Raw genomic sequence first — 17444 nt, 5'->3', positions numbered from 1 at the left:
ATAAGTATGAATTAAATAATTATAATTTTGGTACCTCAGGCCTGTGCATGGTTGGAGCTGGTACAACATTTGGACCAACAAAAACATCCGACTGTGATGCATGGGTTTTCTCTGTCGATAGCTTGTAGCTGCCACAGAAATCAAGAGCAAAAAGGAAAAGCCTAAGCCAAAAGGTGTGGATGGATGAAATAGTCCTGTTTTTCCTATGCGGCAAGCGGAAGGAAAGATCTTCTGTTTGCACTGATTAAACTCTCTGTATTCTCACACAATTCAGATGCCTGAGAAGAAAGATTTCTGTGGCTCTAGCAAGTCGGGATAGAACTAGTTTTATTGAAAAAACTGAAAAGACATGAAATTTGAGTAATCTCAATCTGCTGAGAGGTTCATACCTGCTCTGCAAACTACTACAATCTCATTACAACAAAAAAATGATATAACGTAGATTCTCACCTTTGTAAGGGACTTTAACAGACCAGGTTAGATGGCGACACAGAGGGTCTCAAGGGACATGTATCATGAGTTACAGTGTGCTGCTGGGGTAAGTTGGCAGATGGAAGCACTCAAAAGTGAACTGAACCCTCGCAAAAGTATAAAATAGAGCAGCATGCCATGCCAGTGTGGCTCAGTCGGGTGCCATCCTGTGCACACCCTAATTTCGAGTTCGCCCCCGGTTGTGGTATATACGGGAAGCAACCAATCCGTGCTTCTCTCTCTCTCCTTCATACTTCCTCTCTCTCTAAAAATCAATAAAAAGCAGTTTAAAATAGCACGGCAGACTAAGGAAAAGACACTTCTTTGCAAAAATAAATAAAATGAAAGTCATTGGAAAGTGGTAGGCTAAGAACGAGAAAAACCTGAATAACTTAGCATCTTAATACAACACGCCTCCCAAATAATAAAGCATGGTGTCCTGGGCCGAGTGGCGGCACCCCGGGTGATACCCGCATGCTCCTGGAAGCTGTGCATGGGCCCTGGCCTGGGGAAAGGTCTTTGAGGTGTAATTGAGACTCTTCAGGTGACAACATCCTCGTGGGTGGGTCCGAACCCAACAAAAAGTGTCCGTGGACGTGAAGAGCAGAGAAGAGAAGAGGGCCACGGGAAGGCAGAGGCGGGGTGGGAGTTCCGCAGCCCCAAGCTAAGGGCCACTGAGGACTGGAACCACATGGAACCCTCTCAACATTCCAATTTCAGACGGGGCCTCCAGAGCTGTGGACGGATAATGTTTTTGTTGTTCTAAGCAGCCCAGTTTGGGGAACTTTCTCATGGAAGCCATAGAAAACGCACGCAGCTGGTGAAAAAGATCTCACGGATGCTTTCCCTTGGAACTGGCTGCTGGGGAAAAGGCAAACGATGTGGGCAAATGACCCCCCTGACTAGCACAGTCCTCAAAGCAAGGACTCTTCGCTGTCACCTGGAAGTGACCACTCTTCTCCCCAAGGAAGGCATTTCGCCAAACTCCACAATGCACTTGGGAAAAAATAAATTGTTAAACCAAGAGCACAGCCCTTGTTCCCCAGCACAACCCACTGTGCCTGTGCCTGCTTCCCTCCCCGCGGCAGAGCGACCTCCACACCCCGGCCACCCGCCCCGTGTCCCCAGGCTTCAGAGGAGCAGAAAGAATAGAGGGCACCTGGCCTCGCTGAGACACAGCAGTGAGGGGCACGGTCCCGCAGCTGGAGAGAACAGGAAGAGGCTCTTCTCAGCAGGCACAGCGGGGAGAGCTGCAGCCAGCTCTGAACGCAGTCTGTGCGAGAGAAGAGCGAGGGCCCCATCGGACTCCCTCTCATAGGCCCCTCTTCTTAGAGGCGCGGCTCACTCAGACCTGCCGGGTTTCTCTCCACTCTGGGCATTTCCCTCTGAGGACAGTGGAGTTTCTCCTGCCCCCACCCTGTAGTAGCTACTTTGTGAGAATTTCTATATTGGTAATTTTTTTTTTCTGAAAATGCACTTTAATTATGTTTAACAAATAAATAATGCTCTTAAAAACAAAACAAAATTTTATAAAAACACAAAAATTTTACTACTTAATCATCTTTGGATGATATATCCAGACACTGCCATTGTGGCATAATATTAATATTCTGTGTTTAGATAATGCTTGGTTTAGGTAATCTTCCTTCTCAAAAAACTAACAGATTTTGTCTGAACTTTTGAAGTCTGCTGTTTATTTATTTATTTATTATTAACTTCTTAAAATGACAAAAATTGGTAGGGTAAAGAGGAATTTTGTTACTTGGTGAATTCTCAAAGTTATTAGATCATCGAGCTGTGATCTAATCACTGATAACTTTATTTTTAGGTGTGTTGTTTCTTCTTCCTCATCATCTTCACTACCATCCTCGTTTTTCAAGGTCATAAGCTCATTTGCTATTTCTCTTTCAGTCAAGATGTGATACCCAGGGTTACCTTCATCTTCCAACCAATGTAAAATATCTTCTTCAACTACTACTTTTCCACCCATATTCTTTTTTTAAAAATATATTTTATTAATTTTCCACAGAGAGGAAGGGAGAGGGATAGAGAGCTAGAAACGTCAATAAGAGAGAAACATCAACCAGCTGCCTCCTGCACACCCTCTACCAAGGTCTATATTGGTAATTTTTAAATTCATTTGGAACCCAGCTCTGTGACAGCATTAAATTTGACAATATTGTAAGTTTTACAGAACTTGCCTTCTTTGCCGGGTGCATATATCAAACAAAGTAAATCTCAACCAGGTAACCAAGCAAGATGTTGTGGATCTTGTAGAACAAAATGGCAACATGTGTGTGTCAGGTGTTTTCAATGAATGGTGATCATTCATGCAGTTATTAATTCAACTACAGGCCTGGTGCATGAAAATGCATGCACTGGAAGGGGGGGTCCCTCAGCCCAGCCTGCCCCCTCTCACAGTCTGGGAGCCCTCAGGGGCAGGATGCAACCCTGTGATCAGGGAAAGGTGACACCCCATCACACCTCTGCTGCTGCCACTGCCAGCAGTGCAAGCCTCAGCCGGCCCTGACTACCTGCCGTGGGCAGCTGGGGGGCTGAGGGAACTGGAAAACTCTGGAGGCAGGCACAAGGAGTGGCCATGCCCACCTGAGGGCGGGCCCAGCCTTGCCACATGCCTGCTGCCTCGGCAGGGCTAAGGGAGCTGGGCACCGCCATTTTGTGGCTGTGGGTGCCAACATCTTTGAGGGTGGGGCAGTCAGTTGTCATATTCCTTCCTTATTGGCTGTGGGTGCTGCCATCTTTTGTGATTAACATATTCCTTCTTTATTAGAAGGATGACCATCACTGGTGTTGAGGACTGTGAAGTTAGAAGTGCAGATTGTGGAGATAAAAGGTTTCTGCACACTGTGCAGGCCACAGATAGGTTTTAGTTTGTGAATAATTTGTAATGAACATTAATTTAGGTTATGACACAATGGGCCCTGCATGAATGTTTAACCTGTGTGTGCCGCTTGCTTAGCTCTGTGATGATGGATAAATTACTTAAGCTTTTTACACTTTAGTTTCCTTATTTCTAAAATGGGGATAGTATAAAGATTAAATGAACTAATATATACAAAGCTCATGAAACCATGCCTGCAATTTAGTGAGCATTCAAGAAGTGATGGTTTTTATGATACTTTCCATGTTGGAAATAAAGTCTGCAATAACCTCCTAAATGTCTCATTTCACATCCTTAAAAACAAAAGCAAATCAAAACCTATACTATTTTTGAATATACGTTGCTTGATTCTTGAGAGTGAAATTATTTAAAAATGTGAACATACACAAGATGATTTTGCATTTGTAGAACTTAGAAGTAGATCATCAGTAACTGTGGATTTCAAATTTTTATCTGTGAATTTTTTCAAATAAATCCTACCCCAAACTCCAGGGAGGCCTCTGGCCTTGGCCACTCTGCCTCACCTTCTGCCCATTTCTCACCGGCCCTTGTGAAATCTACCGCTCAGGTTCATTGCACTCATTTCCCAGACAGGAGGTTCAAGGAGAGGTTACAACCCTCAGCACCGTGCCCGGGAAGGTCTCCTGGTCTGGGAATGTTTGGGTCCAAATCCCAGCTTCGTCACTTTGGCATGGAGACTTCGGGCAGTCAGTTAACTGCTGTCTGGCCTTAAAATTCATTATTCAGACAATTAGAATTTTTGCTTACATAATTTCAGAGGCCCATTCCTGCTGAAAAGTTACTTAATGCCAATAACAGAAGTATTAGGGCACACTTACCCACACCTCTGTTCCAGTGTTCTCTCCTTCACACAGGTGTAGGATTCCAGTCTACTTAGCAAACAGAGAATGCATGCCCTGTGACCTGTGGGGAACGTCTGTGGAACTCTCACGATAGCATTCCCACACACCCAGAGGGAGGTGCGTTTACTTTTTCACCTGTGGCAGTGTCCTGAGTACCGGCGCATGTGTTACCAGGATCCCAATTCTTAGTGTCTGCATTTCTGTATTTGACACGAACATTGATAATTAGGAAAACATGCCAATTGCTGAATCATGCATTTCTGGAGTATCATTTCTTATCCCCATGCATATATCACCACACCTTGATTAGCACAGTGAATAAAAACCAAGTTGTGTATCTAGGGTGTGTTGGTGAAGCTGGAAAGGACTGCCTTAAATAGATATTATATATTCACCTCCAGAAAAAGGCCCCCAGGCAGACAGAACTTCACACAAGACAAAGAATGGGTTGAACAGCCAAGATTCAGTCATCACCTCTGTGGAATCCTCCTTTGTACTCACTCTATTCATAACACTGTAGGTGTTTCTAATGCTTTCTGTGGATTGATCTTTTTTTAATTGAGCCTCATCAAAGAAATTCTACAGAGGTAGTTTCGCAAGTGGAAATTCACACTCAAAAAGTTTTCCTTTCCAACTCTTCTGCATAAAAAGCATTTGGGAGTACTTTTATGATATTATATTGAAATACTATATTTGATATGATAGGCATTTCCAATGTTATTTCTAGACTGGTGTCCTTTGTTATATTCCTGGAGTGTTCTCTGTAGTGGATGACCATCAATTTCAATTGTTAGAGCACTTAATTTTCTGTTTCCACTATCGTTTGTCCAGTGAAGACATGCAATATAAAGCATGCTGTTTTATGAGTGTAAGTTGGATGAGAAACAAATTGACAATAAATTTCATTTGAACTGCTTTACTTAGGCTACACTTGGTCATAGGAAGGACTGGGGAATTAACAAATTGGCTTTGGTAGTCACAGAGCTTTGATTAATTAATATACAATTGTGAATGAATAGTGCTACTTAGTCACCTTAGAATTTTAGCATAAAATTTAATAGGAAATGTGTTTTGGCTATTAAATCATTGTATTCAATATCTCCTGTTTTTTGAAGGTCAGAGCATAATATGTTTATTGTACAAAGGAATAAATGCTAATGCCAAGAGGCTTTGCCTACTCTCCCCACCACCACCACTATCACCACTGCGTCCCCCATCCTCCCTTGTTATCCTGGAAAGTGGGGCAGTAGATGACGGGACAGCAGGAACACAGGGTTTAATAAATAGAGAGGTGCTATCTTAACTCTTTACAAATATATGCTATCTTCTCAAAGCCTGTCCATTGAAGATGAATTCTCAATACTAGAGAAATCCAACTATGAGACAAGACAAGCAGAGTTGAGTGCACAAATATCAATATGAAATTTTGCATGTGTTTCTTTATCTCTTTTTTTTGGGGGGGGGGGGGATTTAGAACATGATTATAAGTTTGGAATTGATTAATTGATCACTTTCTCGCAGTGACTATTCCAAAACCAAGAAGCCTATTTAACTAGTTATCTCCAAACTGGAGTCAGTTCCTTCATTCAGCTGGCCCTGCACCAGATGTACATTTCCAGGGAGACAGAAATCATACAAACCATCTTCCTTCTGACTCTCACCTGCTCTACATCTACCTCCTCACATTGTATTTCTCCATAACTTCCGTCTACTTGCCCCCTAATGTGACTCCCCAGGCAAAGTAGATAAGCATCATGGTCAGCTATTCAGTGTGAACACTTCCCCAACATGTGTTCATCATCAAAGTCAGAGATGAAATCATGCCACGTCCCAGGCCAGCAACCTTCCACAGGTCACCCCTCATTGTCTGTGGGACGCACGACGGACACCTCCTCTGGGCATTTGGGAAGCAGAGCCAGCTCCCCGTCTGCATTTCTAGACTAATTACCACTCTGCATTGCCCTGCCTCTCCCTACACAGCCCAGCCAGACAGCTTGCTATTTCCCAAGTGAGCCTCCCATTCTGTGCCACTGTGCTTTGCCCTGTGTTCTCTCATTCTGGAGTTTTCTTCTTCCCCTGCCTCCCCAGATACTCACATGCTCACATTTGAGTACCTTTACGATGGGGCCCAGGTGGTGTTTTATTCCTAAGACCCGTCAAAAGCAATCCTTCCCTTACAGCATTTCATCTTGACTCTGCATGCATAAAGTACGAATGTGCACGTGCATCCCGTAAAGTGTCTAAATAGACACACAATGAACAGACAAAGAAGGGGGACTGCAAATCCTGCCGTGTGGACAGGGTTTAAGACTTAGAAAAGAATATATTTTTCCATGTTTCTTTTGTCTTGAACTTACCAACTCAACCCTTCTATTAAACTCTGTTGACTGAAAATTTTGTAATCAAATTCACATTATTTAGATGGCAAGCTTGGTGTAACAGAAAAAGCATGGGTTTTTGGAATTGGGCGAACCTGTTTGCATGCCTGCCATGTGTACCATTCATTTTCCCACGTACCCTGTTTGTGAACCTGCTCCGTCTGGGACTATGGAATGTAATGGGGGTGGTGACTATTGCTGTGTGCAGTGCTGTTTGCACTTTCAGTCATTCCAGGAAAAGACATTCCTGGGATAGGAAATGTGACAGATTGTTTTTTGTTTTGTTTTAAGAAAGAGAAGCTCTGTCCTCTCTTTGGGGTTGGAAATAAGTTGCTCTAAAAACCTCAATGAGGCCGAAACCGGTTTGGCTCAGTGGATAGAGCGTCGGCTTGTGGACTGAAAGGGCCCAGTTCGATTCCGGTCAAGGGCATGTACCTTGGTTGCGGGCACATCCCCAGTAGGGGATGTGCAAGAGGCAGCTGATCGATTATTCTCTCTCATCGATGTTTCTAACTCTCTATCCCTCTCTCTTCCTCTCTGTAAAAAATCAACAAAATATATTTTTTAAAAATAATAAATAAAAATAAAAGCCTCAGTGAGGAGAGGAGCTGTTGAATGCTCGAAGGGCGCCCTTCTCGGAGCAGGTGAAGCTGGAAGGAGCCAGCCACAGGGAATGAGTGGACCTTGCTCTCCTAACGGGGCTGTTTTCAGGGCAGCCAGGATCCAGGGTAGCGGTTATGAAATCCTCAAGAAGGGATATTAGTTAGTACACTTTTGCTTATAAATAACAGAAAACGAAAATAAAAATGCATTTAAACATAACGGAGAACTTCTGGCTTATATAACTGGAAAGTTCGGCAGTCGAGTGCTTTTGGTGATGGCTTAGGACTTTAGTTCTATTTCCTTACAATTCCTGTCACTGCGTTTCTCCGTGTGTCACTTGGATTCAGGCTGGGCTTTCTGGTAACAACCAGAGTTTCTTGCTTCTCTCAAATCCAGGAAAATGACCATTGTTTGCTTATAGCTAATTACCCAAGGTCCTGGATGCACTCTGACTGGATTACCTAAGAGCCAGCCCTTATGCCAAGGGAACATAAGGATCTGACTGCTTTAGGCCTTGGTTATTTGAGCCAGTTGCTCAGGAAGAGAAGATGGGCTCACCCTCACTGACTTAGTATCTAAGTATTAGACACATCAAAGCCCAGCAGGGAGGTGGAAGTGGAATTGCTTCCATAAAAACGCAAACCTCACTGCGAACTAACCGGGAGGGGAGAACAGGTGAGATGAAAGGACACCACACCGCCTTTATGACAGGAGCTTAATAAGGGCTCTGTCCCCTCTCCACAGCCAGAGTGGGGTCATGGTCAGCAACTGCGGCTCACGAGCCACATGTGGCTCTTTGGCCCCTTGAGTGTGGCTCTTCCACAAAATACCACGGGCGGGGCGAGTCTATTTTGAAGAACTGGTGTTAGAAGAAGTTTATGTTTAAAAAATGTGGCTCTCAAAAGAAATTTCAGTCATTGTACTGTTGCTATTTGGCTCTGGTGACTAATGAGTTTGCCAACCACTGCCCTAGGGAAGCAGCTTTACCCAGGAAACTGGTGCAATCATGAAGGTCATCATCTCTAGTGACAGATTTTGACAGAAAGTTCAGCAGATCAAAGGGAAGAATTGGATTTTATTGAAGAACACATATTAGATAATGCCATGGGGAATTTCACAAATAAAATGGTATTTTGAGAGGAGTTCATCTCCATCGGGCAGGAAGCTAAGAATTTTTAATACATTCAATACCTGACTATTTAGTCAGAGGCACTGACAATTTTTTCCTCTTACATTGTCAAATAAAAGAATGACAACAGCCAACACAACTATAGCCATCCAGTGTGAATGCCCTTTCTTGAACTATAAATAATGGTCATTTAATAGAGTTGCATCTTATTGGTCATCTTGCATAATAAACATATCTCTCATTGGTTATTTCTTGATACCAAAAATCCTTATATACAAGGATGGGTACTTGATTTTTCTTTTTTTAATGTCATTTTGGAGCAAAAAAGGGTAGGTAAGCCCTGGCAAGCAAGCTCCATGGTTAGAGCACTAGCCTGGGAGCCAAAGAGTCACTATTTAGATTCCTCACCAAGGATATGAACTTCAGCTGCAGGTTTGATCCACAGGGCACATGTGGGAGACAAGCAGTGGATGTGTTTGGTCTCACATAGATGTTTCTCTGTCTCCCCTCCCCCACCCTGCCCTCTTTCCCTCCCTCCCATCCTCTTCCTCTCTCTCTCTCTAAAATAGGAAAGGAATGGAAAATAGTATTCTCAGGTGAGGATTTTTCTAAATGGGGAAATTATTAATATTATTTTTATAAGTCAATCAAAATTATACTTTTTCTTTGTCAGATCAACAATCTATTTTTTTATCTTTTTTTGGTGTGCCACAGAATTTTGGTCATTAGTTTCTGTGTGCCATGATGGAAAAGGTTGTAAATCACTGGCTTGTAATACTGTGTGTACACAGATGAGGAGTGGCTCAGTGGTTGAGCTTTTACCTATGAAATCGAGGTCCCAATTTGATTCTTGGTCAGAGAACTTGCCTGGGACTTGCAGGAGGCAGCCAATCAATGCTTGTTTCTCTTCATCGATGTTTCTATCTCTTTCTCCCTCTCCCTTCTTGGATGAAATCAATAAAAAAAATTTTAAAATAAAAGTAAATATAAACAAAGAGTGGCCCTGGGCAGGTAGGACAGTTGGTTGGAGCATCATCCTGAACACCAAGAGATTGTGTGCTTGATTCCCAGTCAGGGCACATACCTGGGTTGTGGGTTCAAGCCCCAATAAGGGTGCTTTTGGGAGGCAACCAATAAATGTTTCTCTCATATCGATGTTTCTCTCTCACACTCACCCTTCTTCTGTCTCTGAAATCAATAAAAACATATCCTCTGATGAGAATTAAAAAAATAAAGAATAAAGAAGAGCGACTTTATGCTGTAACCATTATGGACATACATGTAAAGTCTCCCAAAATGAAAGCAAAGATTTAATATAACTACACAACTATAAATGTTATCTTCTTACCCATCTTTATCTCTCTATCTCCATCTCTCCTCTCTCCTCCCTATTTTTGTCATGAACACACATATACATACTTATTAGTCTGTGTATCTGTGCATATATTCCATTAAGAGAAGGCAATTGAACCACAAAGTCCAGAGAGGTAAGCTATGAATAATGAATGATTCTCAGGGGAAAGTAACAAATGATACAGAGGCCAAAATTCCAGAATTGAAGAGAGATATATTTTTTATTTAAAAAAAAGATTGCTGATTATGATCCAACAATAATAAGAGACAAACACTGGGATATACCAAAGAGAAAATTTTCAAGCAAGCATCCTTTCTGGAAAAATAGAAAGAAAGGGTTTCCAATAAAGGATAATGAAACTGGGCAACTTCCTAATTTTCACCAGTTTCTACCTCCAGCAGACCAGTCTCTACTGAGATTTGTGATAACAAGAGTATGAATCCAAAATCTTAGATCTGAGCAAATGTCATTGAATGTGCAGGAAAAGTAAAGACACAGAGTTTAGTAAAGATATAAATTGCTTATCTAAAACAATAATGAAAGCATGACTCTAAGGTGATTCCAGATGAACAAGACATTAATAAATAAATGGTGATAAAAATGATTGTTGCCTGGCCAGCATGGCTCAGTAGTTAGAGCATTGGCCCTCAAACCAAATGGTTCCAGGTTCAATTTTGGTCAAGGCCACGCACTTGAGTTGTAGGCTCCCCACCCTGGTTGGGGTGCTCCAGGGAGGCAACCAATTGATGTGGCTATCTCACATTGATGTTTCTCTCTCACATTGATGTTTCTCTCTCTCCTCTCTTTTCTTCCTCGATCCCTTCCACTCTCTCTAAAAAAAGATGAATAAATCAATGGAAAAACTATCCTCCAGTGAGGATTAATAAAATAAAACAAAAAAAGGACAATTATTAAATAGTGAACTATTTAGTGATGTCTAGATAGTTATGGAAAATATAGGACTGCCGAAACTGGTTTGGCTCAGTGGATAGAACAACAGCCTGTGGACTGAAAGGTCCCAGGTTCAATTCCGGTCAAGGGCATGAACCTTGGTTGCGGGCACATCCCAGTAGGGTGTATGCAAAAGGCAGCTGATCGATGACTCTCATCAATGTTTCTAACTCTCTATCCCTCTCCCTTCCTATCTGTAAAAAATCAATAAAATATATTAAAACGAAAGAAAATATAGGACTAAATCTGTTAGGGCGGCTGAAGGAGGAACGCAAGAGGCCAAAAGGGGTAAAAAATTATGAATTTACTAGAGGCCCAGGGCATGAATTCATGCATAGATGGGCTCTAGCCAGACTGCCCCAATGGGGCCCATCAGGCTGGGCCAGTGAGGGAGAGGGGCCATGGGCAGTTGGCCAGCCAGCACCAGCTCTGATCGGGGTGTTGGGGGCTGATCAGGGGCTGGGCTGGCAAGGGTGCTGCCCATCTGGCCTACATCAGGCTGGTTGGCTGCCGTGGTGCATGTCCTAGCCACCGATGGTTCTAGTCCTTCCACTAGTCCAGTCACTGGGCTTTTATATATATAGATTAGGTCATTTGGATAGCAGGTGGGCTGAGCCCCAAAATGGCATCAGCACCCAAAAAAGGGGAGTCAGAGGTTTTTAAAGGACTCTAGGGGGCTTTTTCTGGGTGGAGAATCCTCCACCCAGGAAATTCTGGAGGGAAGAGATAATGATCTTAGCAAGTGGAATGTGGTCTGAGCACCTGGAATGTCCATTTTGAAGTGGCCTGAAGGTCAGTTACCAGGGGAGGGAGTATCGATTCAATTATTTGATCAGAACTAACAAAATCAATAATATGTTTCACCTAAAAACTAATAATATACAAAGCAAATGGTTACAGAAGGACTAAGAGAAAGTAAAACTGATGATAAATCCCTCTTCTTAGACCAAAAGGACCAATAAATATGTTTACTCTTTATATTGAGAGAGAATATAATTATACATTTTTGGAAAACACTTCTAAAAGAATTTTCTTTTATATACTAAAATTTATAGGCCAACCAAAATTGCAAAATGAATGAACATGAACAAAAAGAAATAATCTTGAATATTTTAAACTATGGATTGTTTTAAACTATGATATTAAGGAAGACTAATAGTATAAAATATGCATTATACTAGAGATGCACCTGAAATAAAACATCAAAAGTTTAAAAATAAAAAAAAAACTCCTAATATAAAAGGTACAAACTGATCATTAGATGACAAATAACCTAGGAAGGTGGATAAGAACAGGCTATTCATGTAAAGGAAATACAAATTGTCACTTAATGGGAAACGATGCTCATCCTCCAGCAGTCATGGAAATGCAAGTTTAAACGATAATGAGGCACAAATGGTGCTATGTGGGGATTGGTAAAAAAAAAAAAAAAAAAAATTTTGAAGGTTGATGACATCTGGTACTGGCAAGAATGAGATAAAACAGGTTCCTTTATTTGCAGGTGGAAGTGTGAATTGTTTTTAAAATAAATATACAATTTTCTCCAGCAAATCTCAGTTATGGGAACCAATTCTAAAGAAATACAAGCATCACTGTAAAAGAAGGTTATATGCATATATGTGCACACACACAGAGACACACTCCTTTCTTGACAGTAAGCCCTCACTTATGTTAGAGATAGGTTTCTGCAACTGCAGAGAAACAACCTACTAGGGAACTGATTTTTATCATAAGCACATTGAGAGAAACAAGTTCCTAGGGTGTCTCATCCATGTTATAATGAAAAGATGTTACACAAGCATCTGCTGTACTACCTTGATGGCTAAGTCACCTCTGGGTGGAAAGCTGCCTTTCAAAGACATTTAGATTTTTTTTTTTAACTATAGTTGTCTTTATTTATTTATTTAATATATTTTATTGATTTTTTACAGAAAGGAAGAGAGAGGGATAGAGAGTTAGAAACACCGATGAGAGAGAATCATTGATCAGCTGCCTCTTGCATGCCCCTCACTGGGATGTGCCAGTAACCAATGTACATACCCTTGACCGGAATCGAACCTGGGACCTTTCAGTCCGCAGGCTGACACTCTATCCATTAAGCCAAACCGGTTTTGGCGACATTTAGATTCTTAAGAAACCAGTCCTTGTGGCTTCAAGGCTAATCACAGGTACAGTAATTGGTAGCATGTTAATCTGTTGATTCCCTGCCTGTCTTTGTGAACAATCTTAGGAAGCAAGTCCTAAAAAAAGACTTTGTTTTCAAAGAGATAGGTGTGTTGATAATATATAAATAATATAGGATATGGTATACATTATAGTATGGATAGAGTTACTATATATAAATAATATAATATAATAAATTACATATGTATTATAATACATATTATACACATCTCATCTATATATATGTGTGTGTGTGTGTGTATGTGTGTGTGTGTGTATGTGTGTAGTGCTACTATAATTACTATAACCAAGAGGAAAATACACTGAGTGGCTGGACTATTATGACCACTGACATCTGTAAGCAAATTAGCCGGACATTGCATCGTATGGGATATGGAAGCCAAATGCCTGTTCAAACACCTTTGCTGTCTGCAGTTACCAAGATAAAACGTCTCCAATTCACACAGGAACACAAGGATTGGACAGTCCAGTATTGGAAAAAAGTCATGTGATCCGATGAATCACGTTTCCAGTTGCATCATGCCAATGGCAGAGTGAGGATTTTACGGAAACAGCATGAAAGCATTCATCCCACATGCATGAGTACAACCCTTCAAGCTGGTGGGGGCAGTGTTATGGTGTGGGGCATGTTTTCCTGGCATGACTTGGGCCCTTTAATTCATGTGGAACAACGTCTGAATAGCACAACATACCTAAGTATCATCGCTGATCAAGTTCATCCTATCATGTTGATGGCATATCCCAATGGAGATGGCTTCTTCCAACAAGACAATGTGCCATGCCACTGTGCTCATATTGTGCAGGAGTGGGTTCAAGAATATGAGAGAGACTACCTTGCTTAGGTGGCCCCCACAATCACCAGATCTTAATCCAATTGAGCATTTGTGGGACTAAGTTAGAAGAGCCATCAGGCAGTTGGTTCCACAATCATCAACTCTCACAGAACTGGACAGTGCTCTTCATCAGGCATGGTGTCAGATTCCTCGCATCACCTTTCAACATCTCATGGAGTCAATGCCAAGAAGAATCACCGCAGTATTGAAGGCAAAAGGTGGCCCAACGAAGTACTGATGGGGTGGTCATAATAATCTGGCCACTCAGTGTATATATTAGGATATATTAATATATGTATGTGTTTTGAAGTTTTCATTTTAATGAAGTTCAGATCATCAATTATGTATTTCATGAATCATGCGTGGGGAATTTTATTTTTAAAGTATCCACCATACCAACATCATCTAGGTTTTCTCCTGTAATCTTCTAGAAACCTTATTCTTTTAAGTTTTAGATTTAGCTGTGATCCATTTTAAGTTATTTTTTTGTGATGGGTGTAAGATGTGTGCCTACTTTTGCAAGTGGATGTCCAGTTGTTCCAGCACCGTTTGTTGAGAGGACTGTCTTTGCTCCCTTGTATTGCCTTTGCTCCTTTGTCTAAGATCAGTTGAATTTATTTATGTATATTTACTTCTAGGCTTCTCTTCTGTTCTATTTTCTATTTACCTATACTTTTGCCATTATCACAGTCTCGATTATCATAATTTTATAGTAAGTCTTGAGTTGGTTAGTGTCAGTGCTCTGACTTGAGCTTTTCTTTCAATATCAAGTTGACTATTTTGGACCTTTTGCTTCTCCATATAAATTTTACAGTTTACTGATATCCACAAAATAACTTAGTGGGATTTTTATTGAGATTGTGATAAATTTCCAGGTCAATTTGGGAGAACTAACATCTTGACAAGATTGTCTTCTTATCCATGAGCATGGAATATTTCTCCATTTATTTAATTCTCCTTTGATCTTCATCAAGTTTTATAGTTTTCATCATAAATATCCTATATATGTTTGGTTAGATTTATATCTAAGTATTTGGTGGAGGGGTGTGGTGCTCTACTATAAGTTGTGTTGTCTTTTTAAGTTCAAATTCCACTTCTTCATTGCTGGTATGTAGGAAAACAATTAACTTTTTTCTACTAACTTGTATACTGCAATCTTATTAAAATCATATATTAATTCCAGGATGTTCTAATATATTTTTTAATTCTTTTTGGTTGTGCAAATAGCTGATGATGTCATTAGAAAAAAAAGTCAATTTTATTTCATCCTTCCTAATTTGTATACCTTTTATTACCTTCTCTTTTCTTATTGAGTCAGCCAGGATTTTCCAAACAGTGTTGAAAGCAATGGTGAGAGGGACATCCTTGTCTTGTTCCTGATCTTAGATAAGCTTTTAAAAGATAATTTCTTAGGGCACAGAATTCTAGATTGTTGGTTTTCTCTCTCAACACTTTAAACATTTCACTTGGCTCTCTTCTTGCTTGCTTGTGCTCTGAGGATCAATTGGTTATAATTTTTTGCTCCTTTATAAGTAAGGTCCCACCTCCATAGCCCCCCCCCCCCCCCCATGAATGCTTCATAATCTCTGATTTTCTAAACTTTGGGTATAATATGACTAGGTAAAGGATTTAGGGCATTTATCCTACTTGGTAGTCTTTAAGCTTCTGTGTTTTGTGGTTTTATGTGTGACATTAATTTGGAAAAAATTATTATCATTGCTTCAAATATTGCTTCTGCTGTGGTTTTTTTTTCTTTTTCTGATATTTACACTGTGCATATGTTACACACTTTTGTAGGTGTCCACAGCTCTTAGCTATTCTCTTTTGCTTCTCCCGGTATTTTTTTCTCTTTACTTTTCAGTTTTTCTCTTTACTTGTCACATCTCAAGTTCAGAGATTCTTTCCTCAGCCATGTTTGTCTAATAAAGAGCCCATTATCCTGTTTACAGTTTTTTTAATTTGTAGAATTTCTTTATGCTTCTTTCTTAGAATTCCCACTTCAGGCTTACACATTTTCTATTTTTCTTTTATGTCTTCTACTTTCCTTATTAAAGTCCTTGGCATGTTAATTATTAGTTGTTGTTTTTTATTAGTTGTTGTTTTTTATTAGTTGTTTTTTATTAGTTCCAGGAGGTTTTAATTTATTTATTTTTTAATTTCTATATCTTCTATTTCCTTTTCTTAGTGGGACAGCCAGGATTTCAAAAATAGCTTCTGATAATTCATACATTTCTGCCATATCAAACTCTGGTTCTGATAAATGCTTTGTCTCTTCCAATTGTACTTCTATTGCCTTTTAGTATGCCTTGTAACTTTTGTTGCAATGTGAACAGGATGTACTGGGTAAAAAGATGTGTGATAAATAGGCTTTAGTAAAGGAGTAGGAAGTGTGGGGGAAGGGGAAGCATTTTTATGGTCCCTGAGTAGGTTTTAGTCTTGATGAGTGTGGGCTCTAACTTGCCTAGTGTTTCTCAGTACTTACCACCCATAGATGAGACAGATGGCTAGAGGGGACTAAGTTGGGTATTTTCCTTGCACAATATAGATTAGGCTGTGATAAAAACTCCAGTATGTTAGGCTCTGGTGATAGTTTCTCCTGAGAGCAGACCTTGTTAAGAAAATAATGCTCAGGAGGGTTTCCAAAATGGCAGCAGAGTAAGGGGAAGCTATACTGACACTCTCCCAGGACCAAACTGGAAATACAACTAAAATACAGAAAAACCATCTTGAAAAATCAACTAAAGACTAACTGGAGAGAATTCTGATAACTAAGGACATAAAGTGGAGACTGCATAGATACTAGTAGGAGGGGCAGACACACAAGAGGGCTGGCTGGGGTCCTACAGTTAGCAGCTGAAGTTCCAGAGGAATATCTCAGCTGTGTGTGTGTGTGGGGGTGGGGGGGGGGGGGGGGATCCCACTGAGAACTCTGGGATCTAAACTCCAAGCTGGGCTCCCCAGCCCAGAGCACTAGAACGGAGAAAGGTGCCCATACAACAACTGGCTGTGAAAATAGCAGGGTTGCTGTCTGCCAGGGAAAGAAGGCTGGAAATGCAGGCACCCTCTTAAAGGGCCAATGCACAAAATTTCATGTGCAGCCACTCACCTTGGGCTCTGGCAGAGGGAGGGCAGAGTGGACTGGAGCTGCATGAGAAGAATCCAGAGTTGGGAGCTGTGGGATTTGAGTCCAGAGGGCAGCCACCAGGTTTCCTGTGCTGAGTCTTTCCCTCATGCTGCAGTTACATCTTTCTCCTATAGACCTTTGCTGTATAGGTGATTTTTGCCTGGGGAAAAGGCAGCTGGTCAACCCTGTTGGAAAGCCTCTCTCTCTCCCCTGTGGTCGATAGCCTGAGGCACATCCAGACTGAGTGCAATGGGATTGTAGGCAGAGGCAGATATCTGGAGGCATTGAGTTTTGCCTGACCTCATCCTGGGCCCAAGACTAAGAAAAGCAGACATTAGTGGTCCTTTTCAAAGGTCCCCCCAGCCCCAGCATAGGGAGTCACAAGCTGTGGATTGCTGATAGCTCCAAACAGGTATTCAGGGCCAGTCACAAACAGCATTTAACATTGCCCTGCACTAGAGATTGGGAGTCATAGCATATCTACCTAATACAGAGACACAAAACCAAACAGGCAGCCAAAATGCAAAGACAAATAAAAAGCCCCAAATGAAAGAACAAGAGAATTCTCCAGAAGAAGAGATAAAAGAAATAAAGATAAGAAATTTATCAGACATAAAATTTAGGATAATGATGGCAAGGATGCACAACAGCA

At 41.0% G+C, this 17444-nt stretch overlaps 1 protein-coding gene and 1 long non-coding RNA gene across 2 annotated transcripts in view; one reads left to right on the top strand and one right to left on the bottom strand.

Moving 5' to 3' along the window:
- The window catches only part of LOC118718447, a 28781-nt gene extending 20321 nt beyond the window's left edge, over positions 1–8460 (bottom strand). Inside the window, exon 1 of the long non-coding RNA XR_004987817.1 lies at positions 8409–8460. This is a non-coding gene — a long non-coding RNA (uncharacterized LOC118718447). The remainder of the gene's footprint in view (positions 1–8408) is intronic.
- The window catches only part of IL7 (interleukin 7), a 48583-nt gene that overhangs the window by 13469 nt on the left and 17670 nt on the right, over positions 1–17444 (top strand).

Source organism: Pipistrellus kuhlii, unplaced genomic scaffold (assembly GCF_014108245.1).
Source record: "Pipistrellus kuhlii isolate mPipKuh1 unplaced genomic scaffold, mPipKuh1.p scaffold_m20_p_14, whole genome shotgun sequence".
Taxonomy (NCBI): Eukaryota; Metazoa; Chordata; class Mammalia; order Chiroptera; family Vespertilionidae; genus Pipistrellus; species Pipistrellus kuhlii.
This window is presented reverse-complemented; position numbering and strand designations above follow the sequence as displayed.